The sequence below is a fragment of the Desmodus rotundus genome, chromosome 4, assembly GCF_022682495.2.
Source record: "Desmodus rotundus isolate HL8 chromosome 4, HLdesRot8A.1, whole genome shotgun sequence".
NCBI lineage: Eukaryota > Metazoa > Chordata > Mammalia > Chiroptera > Phyllostomidae > Desmodus > Desmodus rotundus.
The window spans coordinates 148,083,067-148,107,933 of NC_071390.1; the positions used below are offsets into that span (position 1 = coordinate 148,083,067).

The 24,867-nt window shown below is 50.2% G+C and overlaps 1 long non-coding RNA gene across 1 annotated transcript; it reads right to left on the minus strand.

Moving 5' to 3' along the window:
- Nucleotides 1-7,251: 7,251 nt before the first annotated feature.
- LOC123478022 (uncharacterized) lies at nt 7,252-12,414 on the minus strand. Its single transcript, XR_006653121.2, has 4 exons — nt 12,295-12,414; nt 10,307-10,344; nt 8,758-8,992; nt 7,252-7,880 (listed from the first exon to the last, which is right to left on the minus strand). It is a non-coding gene; the product is annotated as an uncharacterized lncRNA (long non-coding RNA).
- Nucleotides 12,415-24,867: the final 12,453 nt, after the last annotated feature.

Below are 24,867 nucleotides of genomic sequence, written 5' to 3' on the forward strand. Positions count from 1 at the left end.
AGGTTCATTATCATGTGCAGGAAGTCCTGGACCCTTTACACTTTCTCTGAGCTCTGCTCTGCACCTTGACAGTCCCTTCCCTATTCCACCTCTCTTTTCTCACAGTTTGTCACAGGCAGTTGGAAGAAGCCAGTACATTCTGTCTTCTGCCTAGCATCTCCTCAGCCAGACCCAGGAGCTCACTGGGTACTCTCTCTGGTCTCCATGTTACCACAGGTGACAATGCTCCCAAGCTTTCTGTCCAGACATCAATAACGTTTTCCTCACTGTCCTCCGACCTCTCGTCAGCAGTCTCTTTGAGGCCCTTCCAGCATTTATTAACAATCTTCTCAAGGTCCTCCCAGCCTTTGGTCCATGCCTTGTCCCACAGCCAAGGCCATGTATTGGGGTTTTGTTACTGCAGCAACCCACTTCCAGGTATTAACTTGTGTTCTGATTTTCTATTGTAGCATAAAAAATTACCCTAAACTTAGTGGTTTACAATAACAATCATTTTTGTTCTTCACAATTTCGTGGATATGAAACTCTTGTGGAGCCTACACTGGGTCAGTTGGTGGTGCTCAGCTGGTGGGTGGGCTGGTCCATGGGGCCCAGATGGCTCTGTTCACTTAACTGGTACTTTGGAAAGTGGGGCTGAACGGAGACTATCAAACAGAGTCCCTCCAGATGGCCTCTCTAGCACGGCAGTCAGGGGGATCAGGCGTATCGCGTTGCAGTCAAGGCTTCCAGGGAGAATATTCCCAGAGACTTTTCTTAAGACTTGGGGTAGAAAGTAGTACAACATCACTGCTTCCATTTCTAGTGAATACAGTACTCTACCGAAGGGGAGAGGACACAATCCCCATTTCTCAGTGAGAGAATTATCAAGGAATTTATGGCCATCATTGGTCTTTGATACCCCTTCCTCTTCGCTTCTGCTTTCATGCTCCTTCTTCTTCATTTCTGCTTTCTCTCTTCTGCCTGGAATGACATGTGAAGGCTGGAGTTGCAGCAGCCATCTTGGACCATGAGGAGTTGGAAATCAAAGGCATGCAGTGCTGATCAGCAAGCTAGAAGAAATCTTGATCCCTGACACCATGGACAACCACCAAATCCCTCATCTGTCTACCCCTGAATTTTTAGAATGTCAGAGAAAATAATTATCCTTAAGTCATTGTTATTTGGGGCTTTTCTGTCACTTGCAGCTAAACACCTAACAGTAGTTTGGGGTACAGTGTACTCTTTGGTAGCTTAGAGTTACAGATTGAGGAAACTCTTCTGCACCCCAGTAATCCATCCTGTACCCCATAGCCAGAGTTTCCTGAAGCACCACATATGGAGTTTATAGAAGCTACCCTATAATACCTTACCTTGTAAGAGTCCTGGACTCACACTCTGATCTCATCACTTCTTGCAAACCAAATGTTTGGTCAGATTAAAGTCCAGCACACAGTTTGGCCCTGACCTACCTCTCCAGCCTGACTTGCCCATACTCCCCCGCACCCCACCCTGGGGTGAGCCCGCTGTCCCACGTGCCCTGTGCTATTCTGCCTGTGGGTGCTTACATCTGTGGCCCTCCCCCATGTTTTTGGGAGAGAGCTCAAATCTTCTTTCACCAAAGAATTTCTAGAATCACAAACAAAAGGGTTTCTCCTTCTCCTGGACTTTTACAGGAATCATGGCTCAAACCCCTCACCTGACATCACATTCCACTGTCCACAGAAGGTTTTGTTTCTTTATTTCCCCGATGGGCACACACCTCCGTTCCCCGACTAGAATCTGAGTCACCAAAGGGCAGGGGCCTGTGTCACTCTTCTCTGGGTCTCCAGTGGCTGGCTAGTCATGGCCAGCTTTGCTCCCAGGAGACCACACACCTGGAACAAGCAGTGTCATCTGCCAGCAAAAGTGGGGAGAGGAGGAAGAACATGCGGTTCACAAAGCCACCCCTTTCTGGCCCCTGGCATGCCTGCTGGGCACACGTGGCCCACCATTTTTGTCTCCCTCCGTCACTAGTCACTCAGTGATGTAAGTCCACCCCAGAAATCTCACTGCTCTGCTGTAAACCCAGAGGACAGGGGCCCAGGCTGCCTGCTGGGCTGACCACAGCCTCCGGGCAACCCCAGCTGCCACTTGACCCATGGACTGCCGCTGAGGCACAGAGTCCTGTCCACTCGGATTTGGTTCCACATCAGCACTTTGCCCAGCAATCAGGAACAATGATCAGAGAGGACATAAGCATAGAAATGAGAATGTCTCAGCTTTGCCTGCAGTTGCTTGAGAGAAAACCCAGTGTCCTGCTAGACCCCACCTCCCACACATCCCCCACCCCCACAGTCCAGCCTGCAGAGAACCAGCATGTACTCTGTGGGGACATCAGATGGCCTGCAAATGGGGAAGGCAGCCGAAAATGGCACAGATTCTGACTGCAACCTTTGGCTAATCTCAGCACTGCTTTTCATGAGACCGGAAAGCCTGACAGTGAGTAGAACTGACACCTGGGGAGATTACATTTAATGAGTTGTTTGGCAAGGGCTATTTCTGAAATTAATTATCAATCACTTCTAATTATTTTTAAATGGCGTTTATTAATCCCACAAGGCTTGGAGAAATGTTCATGCTGCTTTCAGGACCCACGAGGAGAGCCATCCAGAGACCTGGCCAAGGCTGGGCCTGCAGCTCCTGGCTTGGGGTGAGGCCTGAGTCCAGGGGGTGGACCCAGTGCCCAGTTGTCTTCCAACAGCAGCAAGCAGGAGCCAGAAGAGGAAGATCCTGACCTAAGCCAATTCTTACCCAGCACCTAAGGCCCAGCCTCAGCCCCAAGCCTCACTAATAATTCAGCCCCATTTAATCCAATACACCTGAAAATCTAGCATGCCCAATGCATGCCTCACTTGTGGCAGAGGTGTGTGCCTAGAGTGCCCATCTGCACAACCAACAGGAGAAGCTCAGGAAGGAAGGGCAGGTGCTCAAGTGTGGGCTCGACCCCCTGCCTTAGCATACTTGGCCAGAGCACAGGAGCAGGGCTCTGGCTGCTGCTCCTGCCTTCTTGGGACCCTGCCTGGCCCACAAGCAGCCAGGCGCACACATGGGAGTTTGGTCAAACTTGGGAGTGACAGGATCCCAAGTCGGCACCTCCCCCTGTACTTACCTGAATGGTCCAGAGGAGGAACCATTGTGAAGCTCACCCACCAACATCTGCCATCCTGGCTGAAGTGTGGGTTGCTCTCTCTGCCCAAGATGCTCTTAATAAGACACGCCACATGCCACACACCCACACCAGGGCATTTTCTGATGGGCCAGAGACAGCTTCCCTCTTGTATATGCCAAGGGCAAAAGTGGCGGCTTCTTTCTAGTTTTTGTGGCCCCAGCACTCAGCGCAGAGCCCAGTACGTGGCAGATGTTTAACAAATGTTGATCTAATGATGACAGATATTCCCAGAACTGCATCCCATGAGTCTTAGCATCAACCACCATGGTGTTGGGAGCCCAGCATCCCCACACTCTGGGACAGTCATCAGTGAGAAGACAGAAGGCTGTACAGACAGCAGGTGTCCTTTCTTGCTCTCCTCCCACCGGCTGCTCTGTAGGCTCTCCAACGTGCTGGGGCATTGCTCTGCTTCCATTCCTTAAAGCTGGTTCACAGGGGCAGAGTGACAGTGGCCAGGATCTGAAGGCTTTGTTCCAGACCAGCCACTTTGGAAAATAATTTTCCTTTGAAATACGGTGAGTGAAACTTAATGGAGAAGTTTGCAGAATCTCATTAGTCAGAACAGTTCTGAAATTCTTTCTTTCCTGGAAGTTGCATCAGCATTTCAGCAAACGTTCAGCCGCAGAACCTCAGAAGGGATGATCCCTACCCGTAATGCTTAGAAGACAGACAACAAGTTATCACACAGACTAGTACTTGAACAAGCATCAAAATGAGCGGGATGCTGCTGTTTGTGGGGCCTTGACAGAGACAGGATTTATGAGTCCCTGGTGACCTGGGCTGGTGCAGAGCTGGGCCTCCTCATCCTCATACAAAGTGAGGTCATCAGTCCTGACCCCTTTCGGGCTGACCTGGAATGTCTACTGAAAGAAGGCTCAGTACAAGTGAAACATTGACCTTGAAAGGGGGCTTCCACCCAGAGTGGGGCAGGGTGGGGTTAGGACATCTGCCTAGGACTGGAGAGATCCTCTGCCTGGTACTAGAGACTGAAGGAGACAAGTCACAGTGCAATAGGTCAGGAAATGCGCACTGCCTCCCTGGTTTGGACCAGCAGAGGCCTGAGCAGGCCGCCCCTGTCTCAGATCACCCCGGTGCAGGCAGTCCGTGGGGGGTGTCCGCCCCGGACCTGCCCCCGCAACACGTGGCAATCTGACTCACTCGACAACTCAACTGGCCCTGAAATGGACTGGGATGGATCCAAGCAAGGTTTTCTGGAATCTTGGCCCTTTTAGAGCCCATGGAAGCCCCTGGACTCCCATGTTCTCAGGACACGTGTTCCTGGAGTTTGGTCTATAACTTCATGGTCTTCCCCATATTACAGGGTTGGCAACCTCTTAAATCAGGGCCTCAGGCCTGATGCACTGCTTTGTGTGTTGACTTTTTTCATGGGAAATATTAATTGAAGAATTTTCCTTTAATTGAGTATATACTAATCACCCCGCAGTGATTTATACCTAAAAGATGAGGCACCACCAAAGAAGGACTAAATATTGGTGCCAAACACCAAATTCGCCAGGGGTCCTGTGCTGGCTGCTCCCACCTGCCCCTGTGCCTTGGACAGTCACGTCACTGCTTTGGCGCCAGTTTCCACACATGAAAAACCAGGGATAGGCTAGCGCATCTCCCCTCTAGGCCCGAGTCCAATGGCGTTCTGACACAGGGCACTGGCTGCATCGCCTCCCACTGGTTGTCACACAAACTGCTCCATCACCTCCCAGGAACCTCTGGTGAGCTCTGGGGTTCAACGTGGCAGTTTGTCATCTCTAAAGGGAGGTTCTGGCAGAAATGACAGCAAGGCACTGGAGGGGTATCCTGGAAGGATGGCATCTAGTCGGGAGTTATTTCTTTTAAACTGGCTGCTGGAAGCTGAGCACAGACTGAACGGCTTCACAAATCAGCACCTTCAGAGTTAAATCTTCGGTGACACACGCAAGATAAATGCCAAAGGGTGGACCCAGAGAACCACAAATTGGGGTGTTTGGGTTTAGCACAAACTCCAGGTACCCATTTCTAGGGAGCAAACTGGCCTTTTGGCACAGAGATTTGAGCCTGGGGCCTAACAACACTCAACACCTACATCACAGCGCTCTCTGAACCCGGGCATTCCGTGTGGGAGGGAGGGGCCGCTCGCAGCCCAGAGCCTTCTTCCATTTCCCTGCAAATGGTCTGCCTGGCTCTTGTTATCACCGTTTCTAGCTCCACACTCACGTTTTATGTCTCGGAGATAGTGTTTATTGATACTAAACAATGCTCAGCTGCTATGCAGAACATCTGTGCCGCAGCTGCCGCGGCCCCGACGCAGATTTTTGTAATAGTTGTACGGTGATTTGTTAGCACAGCACACAGAGTACTGAGAGGGCTACGTTCCACAAGTTAAGGGCATTAGGGGTAACTGGAAATTTTGGGGTTTTTCAGGTTGTTGTTAGGTGTGGTTCTGGGAAGGTCGCTTGTTTCCTAAATGTAAGTATCAACTGGAAACATGTTTATAGACGTCAGCAAGAAGAATTCTGTATAGATATACTCTCCCAGTGCCCCCCCAAAATAACTTAAGAATTATGCTGGAAAAGTGTCCAAGGCCACAGAGCAAGTCGCTGGAATGTTCTAGAACCAAGCCTGCTGGTAACAACTAATTCCCAACAGTTAAGCCTGTACTAGACACAAAAGCAGGCCTTTTATGCTACAGAATTGTTTTTTCATTTTACTTATTGATTTCAGAGGGGGGAAGAGAAACACCCATTTTTTGCTCCACTTACTTATGCATTCATTGACTGATTCCTTTCTGTGCCCTGACCAGATGAACCCGCAGCTTGGGTGCATGGGGACAACGCTCCAACCAGCTGAGCTACAGCGTCAGGATTATGCTAAGGGAGTTTTTAAAAACTACTCAGTGAGAAGGGACACTGGGAGAAGAGGTTCGATCCATCATCCTTCGTTAGCATGTTAGCACATCACAGTATTGTTATGCTAAAAGCTGTAAGAGGTTTAGATAAGGAATAAATAAATACCTTCAATGTGTGTGGTGCCCTTGGCTTTGGATCTCTTTCCCTGTTACATTTTCCTAGGCCCGCACACACTCAGCATTCTTTTCTTCTGAAATGTCACTCATTTTCTGAAACGTGGGTAGCGCCTTACCCAGAACACTCAGCTACCAAATTCTAGTGCTCCCAGCCCTTCCAGGTCTTGTGTTCCCACCCATTGTGTCTGTATTGTACGCCTACTGTGAGCACCAATCACTGCTCTAGAAACACGGTGGTAAACACGTCAGAGGGGGACCCTGGCCTCAGAGAGCAACACTACAAACGTACACAGGTAAACAAGAAGCAGAGGAAACACCAAATGCAGACGGAGAAGAGGGCTATGCAAGACTGAAAGTAGATGCTGTGCGGGGAGTGATGAGTGGGGTGGGGCTGCTTTAAAGTGGAAGGTCCATGGAAGCTGGCTGACATTGGAACTGAGGTCTGAATTGCAAGAAGAATCCAGCACAGGCAGATGAGGAAGTCAGTGTGTTCTAAGCTGTCCTAAAAGCCAGAACATTGGGCGAAGCCTGGCTTGTCTGAGGATCTGGGGAGTAGAGTGGCTGGGCAGGGGGTGGGGAGATGAGTTAGGCAAGGTAGGCAGGGCCTTGCAGAGTAGGGCATCCTGCTCCAAGTGCAAGGGAACCCATTGGTGAGTGGTGTGGCTCGTGGGGGCACCACCCCGCTTCCGTTCAGGAGAGAACTTGCTGGGAGGAGAGCAGTCAGCTGACTGACTGCTTCTAGCTGCAGTGCCTCCCAGATCCACCCAGCATGGGAGCTGAGGTCACACCCCCTGCCCCAAGGCTGACCAGGACAGGGGTACGCAGAGCTCCCTGCTGGGCTGGCACAGGGCACCTAAAGCTGCACTTGCTAGTTCCCCCTCCAGCTTCCTGGTCTGAAGTTTCTCCCAGACCCTCCTTGCTCCTACACCCCTTTATCCTTCACTGGTTTCCCCTTATGAGCCTTCAAACTCTATCTTGCCTTTGTTCCACAGAGAGCCGGGCCTGACAGAGCAGGTGTGTGAGGGGAAGAACAGAGCTGTGGGGTGGAGGACCGGGGTGGAGCAGGAAGCCAGTCAGGAGCTGCTGAGGAGCAAATCCGGGGACTAAGAAATGTTGGCCATGCTCTGTTTGAAAGGCCTTTCAGATACCTGGACGAGGTTCAAATTACCCTCTAGACCCAGGGGAAGTGCTGCCTTTCCCATGAACCCATCTTGGACGTTGCGGTCGAGATGAACAACTTCGGCCACTCAGTGGGCACGTGGCACAGGCAGGGCCTGGTGTTGAGCCCTGGACAGTCATACCCAGTCTTCATAACAATTCCACTTAGAACATGAGGAGACGTCGCCGTGGTTCCCAGTGCAGTGTCGCTGTGATGCGGCGGGCAGGAGAGCTGTGCCACACCAGGCGTTTGTCTTCCTGGTTATTCTATCGACAGCTGGGACTCCTTCTCCAAGTTCTCCCATCAGAAACTTCTGAACCATCTCTGAAGTCTCCGGGACCAGCCCTCAGGTTGTGTACAAGCAGTACGAGCACTTTCAGAACCTGTGGCTCCTGTCTGAATGCTGGTAAGCACCTTTTCAGTGACAGGCCTGGCATCCCTCCCCCAGGCCACACTGAGTCACTGTGCCCATTGTCTGAGGACCCAGGTGAGCATCTGTTGTAGGCAGCACACAGGAGCTGGAGGAGGAAGCAAGTCCTGGTCACTAAGAGCTGAAATGGCAATGACTTGAAGCCCATCCCCTCCAACCTGGGGAGGAAAGAGACCTTCCCCTTCCTTGTCCTGCTTCCCAGGCACTGGGGAACCAGGGCCTCCTTCTGTGAAAATAACTTTTTCTTCTCTTTTAGGGGCCTTGCGGCACCCACCCAAAGTACCCAGCGGAGGCCTACTGGCCCGTGAAGCCACAGGGAAGCTCGTGGGCAGAAGCTGGAGCACCATGCTCCTGGGAAGAAAGCTGGCTTGTTCTGGGAACACAAAGGACAGCTGCTGGGCAGGGATGGGCTGCGCATGCTAATGGCCCGGGTGCTGAGAGGACATGGGCTCTGCCCTGTGGAAGGCAGGGGAAGGCAGCTCGGGGCTCCCATACTGGGCCAGCCCTGGCTGGGATCTAGGCAAGAGGCCACTGTGCATCCCCCTCATCCAGGGAAGGGCCCTGCACCGGATGCCCACACGCCAAGTGGGCCCAGCCCTTCCCCAGGCCACACTGAGTCACCCGTGCCCATCACCTGAGGACCCAGGCGAGCATCTGTTGCAGGCAGCACACCGTCTAAACAACCGTGCAAACTTAGACCAACAGGTCCTGCTGAAATGTGCTAACCATCTGCTTTTCCTTAGCTGTTTTTGAGCAAATTATGTTTATTACGTTAATTTATTTTACTGTCAACAGCACGGAATGGCACAGTTGCTGCTAAACAACATCATTATGTAATCTCAGTCTGGCATATTACCAGAAGGCTTTTTTTTTTAAAATGTAAATGGAACAGGAATAAGTACAATGCTGAGTCCAGGATGGCAGGATGGCAAGGCCCGAGGCCAAGGCCTGCCAACGCCACTCACCAGGTCAGGGACGGACTTCTCTAGGAGAGACAGTGCTGTCTGGGTGAGCCTCGGCCAGGAACGTGGAGCTTCTCAGAAGCCTTCAGGATTGGGCATCTGATTTTTCCTCTCAAACTTCTTCCCTCAGCAAATCCTCCCATTTTCCAGGGGGCCAAGCCACAGGGACCAGGCAGAGTCCTCAGCAGAGACAGGGTATGCCACTCGAGACCCTCGTGATTCATTGGGGACCACCACCCTAAAACCCAACAGGCAGGCAGGGGTTGGAGTATACGGTAATTAAGCTTGTGACTACCACCCCTCAAGACCACCCCTAAACTCCATTCCCCCGGAGAGAGAGGAGAAAAGAAGAGTGCTGGGTGGGGGAGAGAGGGGGTGAGAGGACGCCTCTCAGAACCTACCAAATCAGTTGGTTCATCATGGAATGGACTGCTCATTGAGAGCAGAAGAACCTCATAGAAGCACTACGCTGACTCAGATAGTTCCTCAGTTAGGTAATGAGCAACACGATGTACATGCAGTTTCCCGGGAGGAAAGCAGAGCCTCAGACAGAGAGCAGAGCCACCCCTGCACAGAGGCACAGGGTTTCTTTCATTCAGCTCCCAGGCCCAAATGAAGCTCAGTCTGCACACACCAACCCAGGTCTGCCTGTGCAGTGGAGGCCAGGCTTCCCTGCGTAATGGAAGGGAGCTTTGCCTGCTGACCCCTCAGAAGCTGAGAAAATCCCCAGGTGGGATTTTTACAGCACAAATGGCCCGCCTCATCAAGAGATTTGGTAGCCAGGTGGCTTCTGGGTGTCTTTGCAAATATTTGGTTTCCAAGAACGGGTCACATTACACAGTTTAATATTGGGAGACTGAAAGGGCTGCAGCAATCAGCCTTTGTCCCTCACTTGTCCTGCAGCCTCCAGTAGGCAGCCCATAAAAACGTGGGACTCATGTTCACACAGAGGGCTGCTGGTTTTATGGGCTGGGGGAAAGCAGGGAGAGAAGACGGTCATGCCAGGCTGCCAGAGACTCTTGATTAAATGGGTCTCAGCTGCTGGGGACACCTGGGATCTGGGGCCCATCAGGGACTTGATGTTCTTTGAGGACTCCCTGCATGCCCCTGAAATGGGCACAGGACTGTCCTACCCTGCCTCCCAGAGCCACCACCTCACCACCTCCTAGTATCAGCATGGGAGTGACCCCCACCCTTGAAGTATGGCCTCTGTAGTCTGGCTCTGTGCCTCCTGAACCTCAGGGTGGGCCCCCCGCCTCTGTGTTTCTCCCCTCCTTAGGGGCCCAGATACCCTGGAGAAAAGGCAATAAACTGATTCACCCTTAAAAAGGTGCCTAAATTCTATCTCTTAAAGGATATTTTCCATTTAATTAGGGCTTAGCTTTAAGTCAAAGAAATTGGTACGTTGCTGTGGAATGCAGGAAAGGAGAGCCTCTAGTCCTCTGTGCTTTCAGCTCATTCAGGGACAAGAAGAAAGGAGGGAGGAACCATTTCAACCCTCGGAGGGCCCTCCTCTGCAGCCTTGAATTAATTCTGAACACCGGGCTCTTACAGGCAGTCTCCAAGGGACCACAGGGACTGTTCTCGCTCCTGGAAAAGGGAGATAAAGAAATGCTTGGAGGTGTTCTGGCCACGAGGTGGCGCTATTGCCCAGGGTGGTCGGTTGCCCTAAGAACGCGGGTGGTGAGTGAGAAGCAACCACACTGGGGAAGGCCAGAGGGTAACTAGAGAGTGCTGTCTTTGTGGGTGCTCCCAGTCAGGAGTTCCTAACTCAGCGGGGACCGGAGGGCGGAGCTTAAAGAACAAATTGCAAATTCTTCCTCATCTTTCTCCATCTCTGATATAAAACCTTGGGATTCTCTTGATGGCTGGGGTGATGGGTTGGGGGTGGGTAGAGAAAAGACCTATATTGTGGTCCTTTCGGTGTGGTGGCGGTAGGGGGTGGGGGGCGCGCTAGAGAAGACACTGCTCTGTGCAGGTTTGAGCAGAGTGGTCCTAGTAGGTTATAGGGCAGTAGGGGCCCTCTTTCCGGGAGGGTGTGAACACAGCTCCGCAGGCGGCTTGGGCCGCGCAGAGTCCGGGCTGGCTTCTCAGCCTCTCCCCGCGGCCCGTCCCGGAGGCTCTTCGCTCACGCCTCCGGGCTCCCTCCTTAGCTCCGGGGAAAGCCAAAGCATCCTTTCAAGCTGAGCTTTCTTCACGTAAAGTGATTACCACGTGTCAGAAATAAACTGCTGCTTTCTGTGTATAATCACAGAACACTTCGGAGAACAGTGACTTTAGATCAAAAAGGAAACTATTTCAAAACACAATGCTGCAAGCTGTCTGTCTCTGGGCGGGGGGTTGGGGGGGGACCTAAAAAACAAACACAAAAAGTCAGTCGGTATCTCCTCAGCACTGCAGCTGACTTCCTGTGTAAACGAAAACCATGTGATATTCCATAAATGTTTCCAGCTCTGAAAGACAGGAAATGAAAACCATCACGGAAAAGGAAAGCTGCAGAATAAAAATTCCCAGTGCGGATAGCATTACAGCGACGTTGCACGGTCCGGGACGAAGGCTGGGCCGCCTGCACAGACCTGCAGGTCATTAGCGGGACTGCTAACGCAGGCGAGGCTCCCCGCACACTCCGAGCAGCTTCTGCGGGAGAAAATAGGGCGGCGGTGGTCACACCCACGGCGCTGGCGGGACAACTCCGCTTTCAATTAGGGCCGGAGCTGAGAAAGTAGTCTTTTCTTCCCGCACGCCTCCCGAGGTCAGGTTATGACCTCTCCACTGTGTTCAATCGCGGTGGCATCCATATGCATGAGAGCTAATTAACTCTGAAAGGCCCGGCTGGCTGGGCCCACCCCGCCGCGCAGGGGGGAGTGGGGAGTGGGCGCCGCGCCTGGCAGCCGGTCTGTGCAGCTGCTGCGGCGGCCGCCGGAGCGCACGCGTGCGCAGGGAGCGCGGCGTCTCAGCGGCGGGGACCAGCGGGCGAGGGGAATTAGCCGCGTCATTTCTGGCCAGCCTAGCAACACGTGTGTGCTGATCCTGATGGCTCCTGCCTGGCCACAGCGTCCCAGGGCCGCGGGTAGGAAAGGGACGCGCATTCTAAAGGAGACTTAAGGTTTGGGGTTGTACTTGGCCTGGCGTCAGGGACCCAGCGCGGGCTGCCCGTGGGAGCTGGGTGAGTCAGCCCACCTCTCTGGGCCTTCTGCATTTGCCCCGCAGGACATGAGGTTGTTGGACTGGAGGAAAAAGGTCATGTCCTTTCCACTTACAAATAAGTCCGAGGAGGTCTAGCCAACCTCCGTAGTTTTCCTAGCTGAGTACTTTTAGGTCTCCCAGTTCAGGACCAGCCAGGAGGTGCCTAGTTTCCATGAGATGGCGATCTGTGGGGTTAACATTTTCTACTTCTTCCTGTATCAGTTAAGACCCTTCCATTTTAGATTTTAGAAACTAACTTGAACGGGCTTCAGCAAATTAGAGAAAATTTATTGCTTGTGGACCCAGAGCCTGGGATGCAGCTGGGCTCAGAAAGTTCCTTTTGCCTTCACTCACCTTTTCTTTCTTCCGCTTTACTTTTGTTAGCCGACTGGCTTCCTGTAGGGCCCGGTCCACAGTTTACCTGGCAGGCTACACAGCCCCACCCACTGTTCATCAGTTTACAGCTGCTCTAGTCAACAGAAGGGCTCGCAGCAGCCCAGCCAGAAAACTGCCCAAATTTCAGGAACAACACATGGGACTGGCCCAGCTGGGATCATGTGCCGGGTCTTGATCCAATCCACTGTGAGGGGGGCCAGACACATGATACAAACATGGCTGCCACAGGCCCAGCCCTGCAGATGGGGGACTTACGGGGGTGAATAGGCCAGAGATGCCAAAGGTTATCTGCTACACTGACTCAGAGCCTGATTTCAGAGGGGTGCGCGGTAGTTTCCTCGGACACGGCTGTCTGGGCTCCTGACTCAGAGCTGGCTTCCCCTTATGGTAAAGAGGAAGGGCAGGAACTCTCTCTGTGGAGCTCAGGAGCACCCAGAAGACCATGCCTGACTTAACTCAGTTCCTGGCGGAGAGTCAGGAGTGAAGCCACAGGCCCTGCATGACCACAGAGGAGGAGAAGCTGACTCTCCCTTGGAGAGACTTCTGTGGCCTGGTGCTGAGGAAGGAGGGTGACTGCTGGGGTGGAGCGTCAGCTGCACCCCTTCTGTCCTGCAATTGAGCAGCGGTCTGAGTCAAGAAGAAAGGAAGACCAAATAGGAGATGTATTGACTCGGTAAAAAAGGCATAGCATGAGTCTACAGGACAGGGCACTGTGGACATCATTCATTCAGAGGGTCGCAAGGAGTTGGAGCCCGCTTGGTGGGCAGGTAATACACAGCAAGTCAAGCCCAATGCCTCCTGTTCTGAGGGAACCAGAGCCTACCTGCAGATGTGACTACCTAATCAGACCTCCTGAGGGCAGATCAAGTAGGGAAGTGAAACACTCAGAGCTCTTAGTCATCACAAATAAAATATCCCTTGGCTAGTTCGGCAGAAAATGGATTTATTAAGTGTATTAGTCAGAATGGGCTAACCCTATATCAACCCCCACAGTGGCTTAAAACAATAAGAGGCTTATTTCCCTTTCACCGCACAGTCCAGCTGGCGATTCAAGGACCGGAACTCCTTGCTGCTAGTGCCTCTACCATCCTCTAGAGTTCTTGTCTTCCACGGGACCCTGCTGGGAGATGAAACTGCCCCACAAGATTTAGGGAAGATGATCGGCAGTCTCTCACCATTGGACAGAACTCAGTTGGGTGATCAAACCCAAGTGAAGGGGAAGCTGGGAAAGGCAATCTAGCTCCGTGTTCGCCCAAGGACTAAGAGAAGATGGGTCCAGTGAGCATCCAGCCATTCTCTTAGGTGGTTAGATGGTGTTAGAGTACTGAGTCACAGGCGGGTGGGAGTGAGAGTTGAGGTGACCTTCCAGGATTACTCCCTAAACCCAGCCACAGACTCCATGAGTCGGCTGCGGTGGTCTCTCTACTCAGCACTGAAGGCCTGAAACCTGCTTGACCACACGTGCTGCCTCTGCTAAAATTAATGCAACTTCCAGTCCCAGGGCTTGTCCTTGCTTCGTCTGGGACACAGCTGTCACCACCACTAAAGGTTGGGTGTCTCTGCTGTCACCCAAAACACTTAAGAAAGTTTGGAGGCAGCAGGCTTTCCTCCCTTCCCCCCTTCCTCCTCCCTGCCTCACTTTCCCTTCAGTTTACACTTCCAAAGTCAAGTCTTGAATAGGAGTCTTTAAAGGGTCAAAACTTCATCCTTCCTGCAAGGGAGGCTGGGAACTTGAGTCTGATTCTCATTCTGGGAAGGCAGGACCCATGTTGTGAGTTTTTCCTGTAATGAGGAGACAGACAGTCCTGAGACAAATTTCCACCATTGGGGGTGAGAAGGGATGGAGACCTTTTGGCAATTGCAGTTCTGGCTGGGTCTGGCTGGGTGTCAAGGAGAAATTATAAATTGTTTTCAAGCGGTTCTAAAAGCAAAAAAAAAAAGGTCAATGGGCGGAAACGTAGGGTCTTGGAGTAGGGAGGACTATTCCAGGTGATCTGTCTAGTTTCTACACAGGACCCCCCCTCTACCTGCCCTGTGATCAGTCAGCACCACTGAAATATTCAATGACGGGTGACTCAGTACTGCCTTGTACGGCAGACTTTTGGGTCACTTTTTTTCTTAGAATGTTCTTTTCAGTGAAGCAGAAATCTGGCCTTTTTTTTTATAGAACTGCCACTATTGGCTCCAGTGCTGCCCTGGAAAGCCACATGAAACAAGTTTGTCCTTCATGTAGATGACAGTTTTTATGTTCTGCTATCCAGGCCTTTTTCTGCTCTTCCCTGGGCTGAACAGCCTTACATCTTTCCCCTGTCCTCATCTGGTGATCTGCTCAGGAGAGACCTGCGGGTAGAAGGTCAGAATGACAACTTCCCTATGGCCATGCTGTGAATTTCGCTACTCCTTAGAGCTGTCTCACAGAGATGCGTAACCACTCCCAATCTGTCCAATGGGAAACTGATGTGCTGAGAAACCAGGCTATAGAAGAAACCCCCCAAACTAGGCTCCAGATCAAAATTTGAAACCACTGTCCCAAGTTCTACAGACACCTCTTCCACTAGGTCCTATCCTCCCCAGACCCATCCAAGGGCCACCATCCGTGTGCTGGGTCCCTGGGCCTGCACAGGTTCCCAAGTCCTGGTAGATCTGGCCTAGAGGCACTCTGAGGGCCCCACTGCAGGGGCTGTCACATTGACACCGTTCAGCTGTTCGTGTGGACAGTAAAGGGTGCAGCTCTGGGGACACAGGACTACGTCCTCCGGGAAGAGCCTCTGCAACATTACCTCGAATGTGTACAGTGACTTATAAAATAAAAAACACAATTTTACTATGAATTTTTTCTTTTAGGAAAAAGAAAAAATATATATGTTATCTTTCTGAAGCCACCAGCCGTTGTCTCCACTGCACTGACCTAATGGGTCCCCACAAGAAAGGAAGAGCCCGTCTATTAGAGGAATCATCAACCGTTGTGCAGAGCTGCTCTGCAAGTGACTGCTGTGATAGACCATGTCTCAGCCAAGTTCAAATGTGGGTATTTCACAGGACGCCTCAACCATCCAGATCGTGCACTCAAATTATGCTTCATTTCAAAAGTCCTAGATCTTTCTGTACTATCTGTATCCATTCTTTTCATGGTTACAAAGAAAAATAGGTACTTATTGTCAAATATCTGAAAAATGCATGCAAATGTAAAGAAAAAGGAAAATGGCCACTGCTAACAATTTAGTGCTTATTGTCTGGGCTGTTACACAAATGTGTATGGGTAACAATGTTAACAGCACTGTATACAGACAGCGTGTGGACATTCTGCTCATTTAGTACTGTGTTCATGAGCATTTTGCCATTCGGGCTTGTTGAGAAGATGGCTCTAGGGCTGAGTCATATTCCTTCTTTCATGTGCTGTTCCACAGCAAGGATCATCAGGTGTGCCAGGCACTGTTGCAGGCTTTGGGTGTCCAAAAGCAAAGAAAGGCAGCGTCTGGCTCCCTGGGGCTCGTCGTGACCTGGTGGAAGAGGCAGAAGTGGGAATCAGTCATTACAAAAGTGGAGAGCGCGTTGGAAAGGGACAGGCCATCACGCCGGCGGGAGTGGAGGGACCCAACAAGGCTGTCAGTGGGGGCAGGGGTGGGCGGCTTCCCTGAGGAAGCCCTGCTCCAGCAGGGCCCCACCAGCTGTGTGCTGCAGGAGGCGGTCAGACTCCGGAGTCGGGAGGTAGGAAGAACAGAACTTGGCTGTTAACTGCATGTGAGGGAGGAACGAAGGATGTCTTCAAAGTTTCTTGCTTGAGCAGCCAGGCGGATGGCCCCATGACCGAGCTGCTGGTCTAGAAACTACATTATTTCCATTTTGTCTTTCTTTCGCTATTAATAATGCTGCAATGAACATGCTTACACATAGGTCTGTGACCGCCTCTCTCTATGTGTCCTCAGGATGGAGGGGTTCCTGAGTGGTACTGGATCGCAGTGTTTAAGGGTTTGATAAGGGTCTTATCAAATCACCTTCCCACCCACGGCCAGGAGAAGATTTATTCTGTAGCTCCCTGCAGTAACAGGAACGACAATGATAATGGAATGTGTGGCCGTCACTGTTCTAAGAACGTCACATATTTTCACCTATTAAATTCTCACAACCACCACTCTGAAGTAGGTGCTATTGTCCTCATATCACAGAGGAGCCGGAGGGGACCCAGAAGTTACTTGCCTGCTGCCACCTCACAAGTAAGTAGTAGGGCTGCCACTTGCCCCAGCCAGTCTGACTCCGGAGTCTTCTTTTCAACACACAGGGTAGTGTTTTGTTTAATGTGGCCAATTTCATATTTTTTTAAGTTTGTATTTCTTTGAACACTAGTAAATCTGGCTCTTTTAATGTTTTTCCTTTTCTGTCCTGATTTTGGATATTCATGTTTGTGTGTATGTGGTGAAGTGTGTGGAGTACTTAGTGTGGTGTGTCACGTGGGGTGTGTGTTTAGCTTGTGTGTGTGTGCCTGTGGTGGTACATGAGTGTGCACGTGTGGAGTACAGAGTGTGTATTGTGTGGGTGTAGGGGTGTGGGGTGTGTGTATACCTCAGTGCATTGTCCATTTATTCCCGCAAGGTCATATGGATCTGGAATCCCATAGATCAGTGGAAACTTGAACAAATTGTGTTTCTGAGGGGACATCAGGACGCCCCTTTCCTCTCTGGAAGAGTCAGGGGCCACTGAGAGAAGATGGCCCAGACACTGCTCACAGCGGGGCTTGCTGTGGTCTGGGCAGCGTTTGGCCATGAGCTGGTGCTCCACAGCTGCATCTCCAAGAATCTGTGTGGGCCGCAGCTGGTGTCTGTCTGACTGTGAGGTTTCCTGTTGCACAACGAGACTTGAAGAACAGCCTGAGACCTGGCCTGAGGGACGCTGAGCTTTGCCCGGCCCTCTCTGAGCGGTCAAGAAGGAAGGATGTGCTGGCTCGCAGGTGAAGGACCCATGGGAAGTCCCTCATTAAGGGACGGGAGGCTTTGTTCCGCTTCTCTCTCCCTATCTTAGCTCCACTGAGCTGCTTCCCCTGTGGGCCCCTCGTCTTTCTGCACCTTCCTTCCTCTTTCCACAGACAGATTTTGGGGAGCACTTGCAGTAAGGGGCTTCCCACAAATTGAAGACTCTGCATCCTGCTTGAACACAAGCAGACACAGTCGAGGATGGAAACGGTATTGATAGATAAAGCACACAGACCCAAGGTGCACCAGGGGACCATGTGCGCCAGCCCGCCCCTCCCAAACAGCGGCCTTCAGGTAGCATCCTGGCCGGGCCCAGGGGGGCCCTAGGACCTGGTGGGCACTGTCCTGCCTGAGCTGGAGGGGTGGGGGAGGGAAGTCCCAGCCCAAGTAGGAAGTATAGTTGTAAATGGAGTGAATCTTTTTATTCTACCAGAACCAGATGTATAAAAGTACCAGGGAAAGAAAAGAAGCCAAAGGTTAAAAAAACAGACTACCGCCGTCAGGAACAATGAAGTTTTATGGCCATGCTTGTCAATGGCGTGGTTTATGAGTGAAAACTCAGTGCCAGACTCACTGTGCGGGACGGGCACAGCCAAGGCCCCACCTGCCTGGAGTGAGAGCTGAAGAGAGGCCGGCATCCCGTGCGTGAGCCCAGTGGCCCCTCAGCGTGGAAGCTTACCTGTGCCTTGAATTCTCCAACAGCAACCCTGTCACCTCTGTGACCAAAGTCCCAGCATTGTGTGTAAGTGATCGAACAGTGACTTCAACATTGTACTCCTTGGCAGCCACATCTGCTGGGTGACAGTCCTATGAACACCAGACGGAACCATCTTGAGAAATGGGTTCACAAGTGTGAGTGTGTACACAATTCAGATACAATCAGAACAACACCTTTTCCCCTGCTCAAAACCCTCAGGTGCTTCCCACCTTTCTCTTTCCTTCCCCTCCCTCCCTCCCCCCTCCCTTCCAGTGAATCAGGAGGCCCCCCAGGGCCTGCCATGGTAGGGCCCTGCCAGCCCTCTGGCTGACTGCCCCACCCCTGCACCACCCTGCACTTCTCCACCAGGCAGGCCCACCCCCACCGGAGGCCTTTACTCCTGTCCAAATACTCTGTCTGTAGGTATCCATGTCTCCCCTAGCCCAAGTAGGGAGCATAGTCTGTGCTTCTGAAGAAGGTGGCTTATATACCAAAGAAATTCAGAATCTGGCAGGTGCTGGGGGAACAGGGATGGGAGGAGCTCTTGTCAATATGAGATAAGGATTGAGGAATCAGTGGCTTAAAATGGGGAGAATGTATTGACTTGGGGATATCACTCATGATGGGGTTCTGTTCCTAGCAAGGATAGCCGGAGCTCCTAGTGCCAAGAAGGCTTCCTGAATGCAGGGCATAATGGTAGGCTTCAGTAAATGAGGTGAGGATGCTGGAGTGGCCCTTGTGCACAAGAGACTGGAAGGCTCAGGATGTAAACCAGGTAGCTGTCAGCGTGGATTATGCAGTGCAAGGGGAGGGGGCACTTCTGGCACTAAAGGCACCCAAATCCAGAGACACTAGAATATTCTTGCATATAGAGTGCTTTCATGTCTTTGGTCTGAGGACAGGGTTTTTAGCAAGACCTACCCAGGCCTGGGAGCTGCAAGGGAGCTTCCTGACTCATTTATTAAACGGGATACATCAAACCTGAGCTCTCTGAGTTACCTCTGGCTTTTCCACAGTGATGTGTGTGATGCTGTGTATGCACCCTTGCATGATCTCAGTGAAAGCAAAGGGAAGCCCACGGCACCCTGGCTGATGGAACCAAAATGTTACCACAGCATACAATGATGCTAGAGTGGGGAGCACTGAGATAAACACAACGTGATCAGAGCCCAAACTCACCCACTTAGAGAGACAGAATGTGGAGGCTGGTGGGTGAGCTGCCCAGAGAGAGGCAGCACCCATGGCCTTGCCCACCCCCTCATAGTCCTTGGGCTCCTTATATCTTACAGCATTAGCTGTAGAGGGGCTTTTTTAGTGGGAGCCAAACAGGACCACTATGCATCTGTTTCTTGTTTCAGAGTTTGCAACATGTATTTTGCTTCTTGCCCACCTTGCCCCTCACCCCCTTGGATGCCCAGCCCAGCTGATGTGGGTGAATGTCTCCGGTCACAGGCCTGACCAGGTCCTGTGAGCATTAGCTTCCAGTCACTCTGGTCCCTCTTCAGTAGAGTGAGGGGCACGATTCGCACCTACTGCTGCAGGGCATGGCAGGGGCCCCGTGGGGGCCCTGGGGCAGCAGCTCAGACCTGGGGTACGGGCTGCGGGGAGGCACAGTGGCCACTGCAGGCATCGTCTCCTTCCTTGCTCTCAGCCGGCTGTGTGCTGCAGACAGCAGTCAGCCAGCCAGCACCTCTCTGACCACGCACATCCAGAACCTCCCCTCCACTTCCCTCTTCCATCAGCCTAAACTGCCGAGGCAAGTGCAAGGCCCCATCCACAACCTGAGCTGGGCTGGAGGTGAGTGCTGTTAACTTAATGTATCACTGGAGACGGAGGCCGAATGTGCTGACCGTGTTCATTCTAATAACTCGGAGGGAAAAATCCATATTGCAAATTACCTTACTTACTTTGGCTTTACATGAACTATTTATTCCGTGGGAACTGCAGCGTGTTCATCATTTTCATTCTCCTCGAGGCAGCACGAAATGGCACGCAGATGATTTAAAGAATTTCTTCTCCTGCCTGTAAAAGGAAGGCTAGGAGAGAATGTGTAGACACTGAAATCCTGTAAAAATAATGGATTCAGGTGGTGGCTTAGGTTCTTATGTCTGAATACTCCCCACATTTGGTCACCGTACGTGGCGACCCCCCGCTCCCTGAGACAGAGGAGGAGACAGTCATCCGTGACCTGCTCTCCACGAGGTCCCTGTATTGTCCTGAGGGCATTCAGGCCCCTGCTGGGAGCTGGGGCGATGGAGAAGTGAGAACAGGACGGGTCACTGCCCACAGGGACTAGTGTCAGTAGTGCAAGAGGGTGTAAACTGAGTGGCGTAGACATTCAGGTGGCAGGGCGATCGCCCGTCTGTTAGAAGTAAAGGGAGAGGAGATGCCCATCCTGCCCTCCTTTGTGCCTGCACGGCACTCATCCTGGGCTTCCCCAGGATCGAATGAGGCGACGGCATCCCATGTTGCAGTTTACGTTGAGAACCCAGGGAGGTTTAACAACGGGCTGGGGGTCAGACCCAAAGCTACGCCCTTGGGGCCCCAGATCTGCTCCTGGTCGGCAGCCCTCTGGGTGAGTGGGGAGAAAAAGACTATTTTAAGATGAAGACACCACATGAAGGAAGGAGGGAGACAAGAGGGTTACTGGTAGCCAAGGACACTGAGACTGCTGTGGGGGGGCCTTCCTAAGGACAAGAGACCCCAACCCCATAAAAAGGCCAGCTCCCAAGGTGGTCGCACACTGGCCTCGAGCACTGGGTACATCTTACAGGTGACCCTACTGCTCCGCCCTTCAGAAGGGGGTGGGGCAGACAGGCATGAGGAGTCACTTAGCCCTGGGGGTTTGGAGGAAGGCTCAAAGAAAATCAGGAGTCCATAAAAACATAGTTTCCTAAACCTAGGGGTATTCTGGAGTGTTCATCAGAGGCCAGGATGGAAGAGCCCTTGTTTACAAGTCATAATTCACAGCCATGTTGTGTCCATCATATGAAATGAGGATTTCCTTTAGAGCCTAAACATTAAAAGGTCTTCGTGAAAATTTCAATTAAGCCCCCAAACAGTATTTTTCTGAGGGTTATAGACTGTTTTATTAATATGGAGACAACTACTTTCAATCCCTGGCATTTTGACCCATTTCATTAGACAACGAGGAGAAACCATATTGCCTGTACTTTTGATAGTGTTGTTATTTTCCGCCAGGTGACAACGATTTCAACTTCCATGATTTAAATGATTCTCTTTTTCTTGAATGTGGGAAGAAAATTAATAGGGCAACTTGCAACTTGGTTTCCCCACACAGACATTTCAGCTTGCGGGTCTGGAGGACAAGGTCTGTGCGTTGCAGAGAGCCTGTGCTCCTGCAGCACCTCCCAAAGGCCCCAGCCACTGAGTGGAGCGGCTGGGAGGCACGAGGAGGAGGACACAGTCTCTCCTGGGGCGGAGCCGCCAGCGGGGGCTTAATGAGAGCCTGTGGAGGACTGTGGTGTAAGGAGGGGCTAAGCCTCCCAGGAAGGGGCCAAGCACGTGGGGCTCACGTAATGGGCACAACACATTTGATGAAACAGTAAAAATGATCTCAAAAGGAGATAGTATTTTAAATGTTCATAATGGCGTTATTCGCAAGAGCCCCGAAGTAAAAACAAGCCTAGTGTCCAATAACTGCTGGTAAACAAAATGTGGCCTGTCCAAATGGTGAACTACACCCAGCGATAGATAGGACTAAAGTTCTGATGCATGTTACAGTGTAGATGAGTCTTGAAACATTATGCTAAGTGAGAGAAGCCAGACACACAAGACCCCATATTATGTGCTGCATTTATATGAAATGTCTAGAATAGGCAAATCTTCGGAGGCAGAAAGTAGGTTGGCAGTTGCCTTGTACTAGGGGAGCTGGTTGCACAACTCTGTGAATACACTAAAGGCCATTGTGTTATATACTTTAGTCATGTGAATTGTATGGTATGTGATTTCTAGCTCAATAAAGCTTTTTTTTTTAAGGAGATGAAGTCTGAGATGGGCCTTGGAGGTTAGATTGCGGATCCACAGAGGACTGACTGGCTCCTTCCACGGGGAAACCCATCTTCAGGTTTGAGCTGAGAAACGGTAAGGTTAGAGCTACTGCGGTTCTTGCTCCTAGAGGCACCACTGAAGTGCTGCAGGGCAGAGATGTGGTGACTGCCGTGACGCTCTGGGTGTCACGAAGAGCTTTGTGCAGCTTCACGGAGGTATAATTGACAAACGAAGCTGTCGTATATTTAAGGTGTACTAACACCATGGCCCTTAGGATCTTATAGACGTGGAAGTGCGCCTACCTTCAGGTCCTTAATTACCATCCATCATATTTACCTTAATTTTTTGGTGAGAACACTTAAGTTCTACTTTCTTAGCGAATTTCAATTGTATGGTATTGTGCTATCAACTATAGTCACCATGTTAGAATTCGATCCTCAGACATTACTCATCTTAGAACTGAAAGTGTGCGTCCTTTCACCAGTCTCCCCGCACGTCCCCCACCCCACCGATCGGAGCTGTTGGTAACCACCGTTCTACTCTCTGTTTATAACTTCTTACGTTATATCAGTCTCACTATGCTGTACACCTGAAACATAATATTTTATGTCAACTGTAATTTAAAATATTTTTTAATTACAAAAAATAAAGTACTGATAAGTATAGACTTGCTATTGCTATTTTGTTTACTGGTTTTGGCTGTTTTGTAACTTCCTTGTTCCTTTCTTTCCTTCTCTCTTCTTGTGTGATTTTATGATTTTCTCTGGTGATGTGCTTTGATTCCTTGCTCTTTATCTTTGTTTATCTACCGTAGATAAATGTGTGGTTGCTCCTCGCACGCCCTCAACTGGGGACCTGGCCTGCAACCCAGGCATGTGCCCTGACTGGGAATCAAACCAGTGACCCTGTGGTTTGCAGCCCGTGCTCAATCCACTGAGCTACACCAGCCAGGGCTTATAACATTCTATTTTAAGCTAATAACAAGTCAACTTCAAATGCATAAAAAAACTCTATGTTTTTACACTCCCCATTCATTGTATGTTTTTGATGTCCCAATTTACATACTTTATATTGTGTACTCATTAACAAATTGTTATAGTTAAGTTGTATCTAATTATTTTGTCTTTTAACCTTTATACTAGTTAAAGGTGATCTACCCACCACAATTACAATATTAGTATATTCTGAATTTAACTATATATTTTATACTTTCATATATTTTTATGTTGCTAATTAGTGTCCTTTTGTTTCTTATTGAGAACTCCCTTTAACATTTCTTATAAGGCTGGTCTAGTGGTAATAAATCCCTCCGACTTTCGTTTGTCTTATAAACTCATCTCCCCAGTTCTGAAGGACAGCTTTGCTGGGTAGAGTATTCTTGGCTGGCAGGGTTTCATTCTTTCAGCACTTTAGATACGTCACTCCACTCCCCTTTGGCGTGCAAGCCATCTGCTAAAACGGCCACCGATACTCTCCGGGGGCGGGGGAGCAGGGGCGGGGGGCATTCTGTCTTATGTCACAAGTTGCTTTTCTCTTGATGTTTTGAAGATTCTTCCTCTGTTTTTAACTTTTGACAATTGAATTGTAATATGTCTCAGTGTGGTCTCTTTGTATTCCTTTTATTTGAAACTCTCTGGATCTGGATGTCTGTTTCTTTCCCCAGATTAGGAAAATTTTCACCCATTTTTTCTTTGAATAAGCTCTCTGCCCGCTTCGTCCCCTTTCAGAACCCTTGTAAAGTATATCTTGGTCTGTTTCATGATGTCCCATAAGTCCTGTAAGATATCTTTACTCTCGTTCATTGTTTTGTTCCTCTACTCGTGTGAATCTCACTGCCTTGTCTTTGAGTTCACTGGCCTTTTCTTCCACTTGACCTAGTTGAGCCACTCTGTTGAATTTTTCTGTTTAGTTATATTATTCAGCTCTATGACTTTTTGATACTTTTTAGTATTTTCTATTCCTTTGTTACAATTCTCACTTTGCCTGCACATTGCTCTCTTGACCTCTGTTAGCATCTTTATAACTCTAATTTTTTTTTAAATTTTCTATTGGTTAAATCACTTATCTCTCTGATGAAGGTACCAGCACCATCCTCTCAAAACACAGGTGAAAGCAAGGCGTTCTCTACCTGGTCCCCATTGCTATACAAAGCCCTGCAGTCTTCCAGACCCTGTTAGCATCGGGAGGCAGGCAATCCCTCTCTTTTTAATGTACGCCGGGCATTTTCATGCCATATGCTGTTTTTATGCCAATCCTACAGCCTAGAATGTCTTCTTCTCTGGTTAAAAAATCAAATCCAAGACCTGAATGAAGTTGAACCTCCATGAAGGTGTCCCCAGGTCTTCTGGTTGGACTTGATCATACTTTCCTCTTCGATTCGACAGCATTTATCTGGTGCCACCATTATAGAATTTATTTCACTTTGCTTTTTGTATTTGTTTATATTCCTTTGACTATAATATGTGCTTTTTAATGGCAGAAGTCATTTCTTTACATTCTCTGGGTATTGATTGAGTGCTACTTTGCACAAATCATAGAACTTGATATTATGAGATGCACATTTAATAAGATATAGACTTTAAAAAATTTGAAGTGCAATTTTCAACATGTGCTAAAAAGAGATCTAAGCTCAAATAGAACAAGAGCTCTTACAAATCTATAAGAGCAAACATCACTATAGGGAGCGAAAATATTTTCAGATGCTGCTGGTGGGACTCTTCCTTGTCACCACTTTTCTTGACGGCAGTTTGACAATATTTATTAAAAATATGTATAGCCCTGGAGAGGTGACTCAGTGGTTGGAGAGTCATCCTATGCACAAAAGGTCACAGGTCCAATTCCTGGTCAGGGCTCATG